We start from the raw sequence: 6,000 nt of genomic DNA, 5'->3' as shown, positions 1-6,000 counted from the left end.
TTGTATCTTCCTACAGTCACTCAACTTCGACACCCTACCACACGTCACGGTCCCATCAGCAAACAACCGCATATTGCTGCCTACCCTGTCCGCCATATCGACTCTGATGAACACTCGCCGAGGACAACATACTGGGCTCTATTATTTAAGAAATCTCGAACCATTCACATATCTGTGAACTATTTCACATGCTCGTACCTTCGTTAACAGGCAGCATCGTGTCAAATGCTTTACGGAAATGAGAAATACAGCATCTGCCTGTTGCCGTTCATCCATTGTAGTTCGCAGAATATCATAAGAGAAAATGGAAAGCTGAGCGAAGATTTCTAAAACCATGCTGATTCGTGGGCATAAACTTCTCAGTCTTCGTGTGCGCGAGTAATGTTATTACTTTAATATGGACTGTGGAGGTAATGTCTTGGATATTACTGATAACTTCACAGTTTTTTTTTCTTTTTTGTTCTGTAATGACTTTCATAAGTATGAACTTATATTAAGGAGTCCATCTAAACTGTGCACCCCTATTACATCACCGATTCTCTGACGAATGTCCCCAAGTCTCGGTAACGATGAACCTACTTCACTTACATACATCCTATTTCTCACCCAATCACACACAGAAAAATCGATAGTGATATTTCAATGTTAAGATAATAACTAATTACGTCAAAGCATAATCTGGAGCCAAAATCACTTTCATCATTTATTCGTAGTGTATTTATTCTGTGAGCGAGGGGTGATATTGCAAGTGATTGATATGATTAGGAAAAATAATGATCACACTTGCTGTAAATTTCAGGATGTCTCCTCAGATGGGGAGGGTCAGAAGTAAACAAGCATTTGTCTACACTCACAGCTTAAGAAACAGTATTCAAGCATAATGTTATTACGGAGACAAACACTTAGTGCATTTTGTGCTGTAGCAGCCAATAAAAGTTAACGCAAGTACGTAAAATTTTTGTGAAATGATGGCTTTACGCAGAATTGGTTAGAATCGTGCTTAACAAACATAATGTAAAATGTTATGCTGAATGATTCAAACAATGTTGAAAAGGTACAAAATTTTAATGACTGGGGAGAGTCCACAAAGGATGTAATACAGTGTTCAATTCTGAATTCACTCCTATTTCTTGTATATGTGAGTAACCTTACACTTAACATTCAACAAGCAGAACTGGTACGTGTTGCAAATGATACTAGTGTTATAATAAATTCCATGAGAGAGGAAGCGATTGTTAATGATATTTTTCAAAGAGTTATTAAGTGGATCTCTGAAACTGGACTGACCCTACATTTTGAAGGAAACTCTGTATTCAGTTCTGTGCAAGAGATGTAAACATACCAGCAGTTGATGTAGCGCGTGAAAAGAAGTCAGTAAATAGGGTAGAATGCTCCATATGATGGCTTGTGCATATTGATGAAAAGTGAAAGGAGCATGCTACTGAGCTTCTGAAGCAAGCGAGTTAAGATGCGTTTGATCTTCACACAACTGCCAGTCTGGGACAAACATTAACCTTACGATTCATTTCCAGTCAGTAATGTCTCGCGGAGTAATTTTCTGGGATAACTCATCACTTAGAAAGAAAGTATTAATTGCACAAAAGCGAGCAATAAAAATAGTTTGTGATGTTCACCCACAGACTACAAATAAGTATCTCTTCAAGGAGATAGGCATTTTAACTGCGAAGTCACAGTAGACATATTCGCTAATGAAATTCACCAAAAATATCACATAACAATTTGAGGTGCAAAGTGATGTCAACAAATACAACATTAGAAGAAAAGGTACTTACCCACTATTAAACCTGCCTGTGGCCATGAAACGGCTTCAATATGCAACAACTTAAGTTTTTCATAATGTGTCCAGTACAAAAAAATGTCTAACAAATGGCAAAGTAAGGTTTAAATCTATCTTAAAATAAATCTCCTGAACAGCTTATTCCATGCCATGGACTATTTTCTATTTAAAAACTCGTAGCCTGTAAAAAGCCACTACATTTTGAGTTTAGTTACATGAATAAGACAATATCGTTCATCAACGTTGACATTAATCAGGCATAGCTATCCTGTAAACTCAAAATATCCACGGGTGTACTGCCGGTCTACAGTGTCCAACGGGCACAATATTTCGGCGATCATACATGTCGCCATCATCAGGTGAACTGTGAACGTGCCGGCACGGAGATCCGTACGCTATGGCTGCTCAGAGGGAACTGGGTTCGGTCGCGGTGGCAAGTCGTATATTGGTCAGACGATGCGTACCGTCGAGGATGGATGCCGTGAACACCAGATGCGCACTCGATTGATGTATTCGAGCAAGTCGGCTGTCGCTGAACATTGTTTGTCGGAAAATCACGCTATGGAGTATGAGCGCACGAGGATTCTGGTACAGACGTCGAGATACTGGGACAGCGTTGTTAGAGAGGCCATCGAAATTCGCACCAATGACGACCTCATAAACCGTGACTGTGGCTATAATCTTATCAAGGCTTGGAAACCAGCGATTGGGTTAATCAAGAGTAAAGAGAGCAAACGTATAGTTGTGACGATCACGGCGGACAGAGCCATCACTCCGACGTCATCTCAGACGCCGTCGCAATCTGTTCCACCGCGGGACCGTGGCGCGGGGCGCGGATGGCGGAAGGAGCGCGCCGCGGATGGAGGGTATTTAAATCTGCCGCCGCCGCGACGGAACCCAGTTCCCTCTGAGCAGCTATAGCATACGGATCTCCGTGCCGGCACGTTCACAGGAGCTCAGTCCGTCAGTTCACCTGATGATGGCGACATGTATGATCGCCGAAATATTGTGCCCGTTGGACACTGTAGACCGGCAGTACACCCGTGGATATTTTGATTATCAAATACGCCGGGAGAAACTCAAGAACCACATCCTGTAAACTGACTCGTTCCACATCATTTCGATACAATAAGTATTTCAAACGATCTATGGAGCAAATAAGTAACTACATTAGATCTCAAGCTCCATTCTAGTGTCAATTGCTACAAATCCTTCTGTGGTGAAAGAGTTATACATCTATAAACTGTGTACCTATAAAAGTTTCTATAAATTCTATCTCTATAAATAACTTCCTTCATGCTGATCGGCAGTCTTTTTCGTGCATCACGATTCACATTTACTATCACATACTGTTTTATAATTTATTGTGTGGAAACGTTGTTTGTAAATGTGCTACAAAAAGATGTTACAGGAAGGAAAATGTGATTTATGTTTTTATTTGTTTTGGAGACCACATGTAGTTGAAGGATGTGATTGAAAGTGTTGCCTAGACTTTCACCCTTTGGTAGTCGCTCCGGTATTGGGTTCTGTACATGCCCTGCAGGTCTGTTCTTGATGAGAAATCAGATGATCTTCTCGGGGCCTTCCCGCTGATGTGATCGGCTCTGGCTGCAGGTGATCAGTGTGTCAGGAATGCCCTCTGAAAAATCGTAAGCCGAGGTACGATCACGAAGTTAAAGGTAGTAAAAATGATAATTTTACCTTAAATGTAAATTCTATATTACTGGTTACATCATAATTGTATCTTATACGTACTACATATGTGGAGATGGCATTTGGTCAAAATTAGCAACAGAAAGTTTCCGGTTTCTTAATGTCTGATTTTTGTAATCGCTTTTTACAGAGGTCGTGAAGAAACTTCAAAAGATTAGTTTTCAGGTACCTGCGAGCCTTTACACCGACATATGAAAAACATTTTACAGTTGAGGAATAATATTTGTTTTTCTTATTTGAGATAACTGGAGATTTACAACAATTTGTCGACTGAGGTGCTGTTCAATGCAGTTCGTAGAAGGAAGCGGATTGCATGTCATGTCTTTCATTACGTAAAATGTAGTACTTTTTTGACATTATGTAAATATACTAATTTTGAACATCCGTTTCATTTGTTCTTTATTCGATATGCCATCAGATTTTAATTCCAGGGAAAAATCTTACTTCATATTTGTATATAACTTCATGTTTTGAGAATAATCAGCTGAATATATCGCTACAAAAAAACTCAATGTTTGACGTCTTGGAGGATGATATATATATATATATATATATATATATATATATATATATATATATATATATATAAAACTATTTAAAAGAAGGAGGACGAGAAGAATCAAAGAGGAGTGAATGCAGCAATGAAGATTCGGCTACTGTATAACAGAATTTTCATATGGTGAGAACAACGAGAATTCGTGTGTCTCCCGGGTTACCGAAATTGTGGAGGACTTCAGGGTAAAATGAGAGTAATAATAACAGCAATCACAGAGAAATACAAGCGATGGACTTCTCTCACACAACGCTCGAGAATGCAAGAGGAATAAAACTTGATATGTTCTGCAATGTAATGTTCTTCACTGCCATCTTCCAGCTTCCTAGCTCAGGTGGTGAGTCAATAACATTCATCGTCGACTAACTCACCACCACGGTAGCCCTTCTTTAAATACATCTTCTTGTTTTCCACGACGTTTCTCCGTTGGCTCCATCGCCGTATCTGCCCATCTATTCCTGATTCTTATCCCTGTCCTTTTTTCAATCACCTTTCAGAAACAGTGTGCCCTCTCACATTCGCGTCGTTTGTCCGTACCAGTTTAGCTTCGTTGTTTCTGTCTTGTCCAGCTGTTTCGAATTTTCCGTTTGTTTATCTTCTCATTTCTGATCCCATCCTTTCTTCATTTGCTTTCCGTACACCTTATAAATGTCGTCCTTACTTCTGCTCTCGCTTCCCCTATTGTTTTACTCCGTGTATCAAGTGGAATGTGTGTAGAACTTATTTACATTCCCTTGAGACATCTCTGTTCCACAGAATATACACTACACTTCATCCTGTAAGAGCAGTTTGCTTGTTGTACTGTTTTTGCAGTTTTCTTGACCATTTGCCAGCCTGCCTGATTACACACCGTATGTTCTTAAAATTTAAAAGGCCTTCTTAAATTCTCCACCCTATTTTACCTTTCTCGTAGCACCCGTCCTTCTCCTTGCCTTCGCTACTGTTTTTTTCTTCTCTGTACTTACTCCTGTGTTTTTGCCGCTTGGTTGCCTTAAAATATTTGCTTTCGCACATCCATTTCGTTTTCAGACCACATCACTATGTCGTCTGCAAATTAAGAAGCTTTTATTGCATCTCTTCCTAACTTCTCTTTATTATTTTTATGAATATTGTTAATGACTATGATGAATAATATGTGGGGCAACACACTTCCCTGTCCTATGCCGTCCGCGGTGGCCGAGCGGTTCTAGGCCCTTCAGACTGGAACCCTACGACTGCTATGATCGTCGGTTTGAATCCTGTCTCGGGCATGGATGTGTATGATGTCCTTAGGTTAGTTAAGTAGTCCTAAGTTCTGGGGGACTGATGACCTCCGATGTTAAGTCCGTTAGAGCCCAGAGCCATTTTTTTTCTGTGTTACACCCAGTTCAACTTTAAACTGTTTGCTTTCTGATTACGGTATATTGATTTTGTTTCTCGTATACTGTTCTTTACTGAACCAACACAATTACCACACGACAATAGTTATTAGCACTTTCATTTTAACTCGTTAACCCTTAATGTTCATCAGACCAACTTTCATAGACTCTCTCTGTATCAACAAATGTCATCACTATGACTTCTATCAGTTCCCTTCTTTCCTCCAACAAATGTTAACAGAAACGGTTCGCTAAGTAGGAGTGTCGGTCACGAACGCTTCACAAAATTAATGACAGAAGAGAAGCATAAAATGGACTAGAGAGTGAAGGATGAACACGAGGAAGAGCAGACGCCATAAACTCAGTAATCTCAGCTCTCACGGAATTCTTTGGGCCACCAGGACTCACTTGTTGTAATTGGCAGGCAAAACAGCACTACTGCACTAAACTTTGAAAAGAGGTAGATTTTGCATGAGACTTAAAGTAGAAAGATGCACACGAATGTGTCGAGAAACATAAGTATCACGTTTCAATCCCATTTCTCGGGATAGAGGTTTCCATGTGTCCTTGACGAAACA

Source organism: Schistocerca serialis, chromosome 6, assembly GCF_023864345.2.
Source record: "Schistocerca serialis cubense isolate TAMUIC-IGC-003099 chromosome 6, iqSchSeri2.2, whole genome shotgun sequence".
NCBI lineage: Eukaryota > Metazoa > Arthropoda > Insecta > Orthoptera > Acrididae > Schistocerca > Schistocerca serialis.
This window is presented reverse-complemented; position numbering follows the sequence as displayed.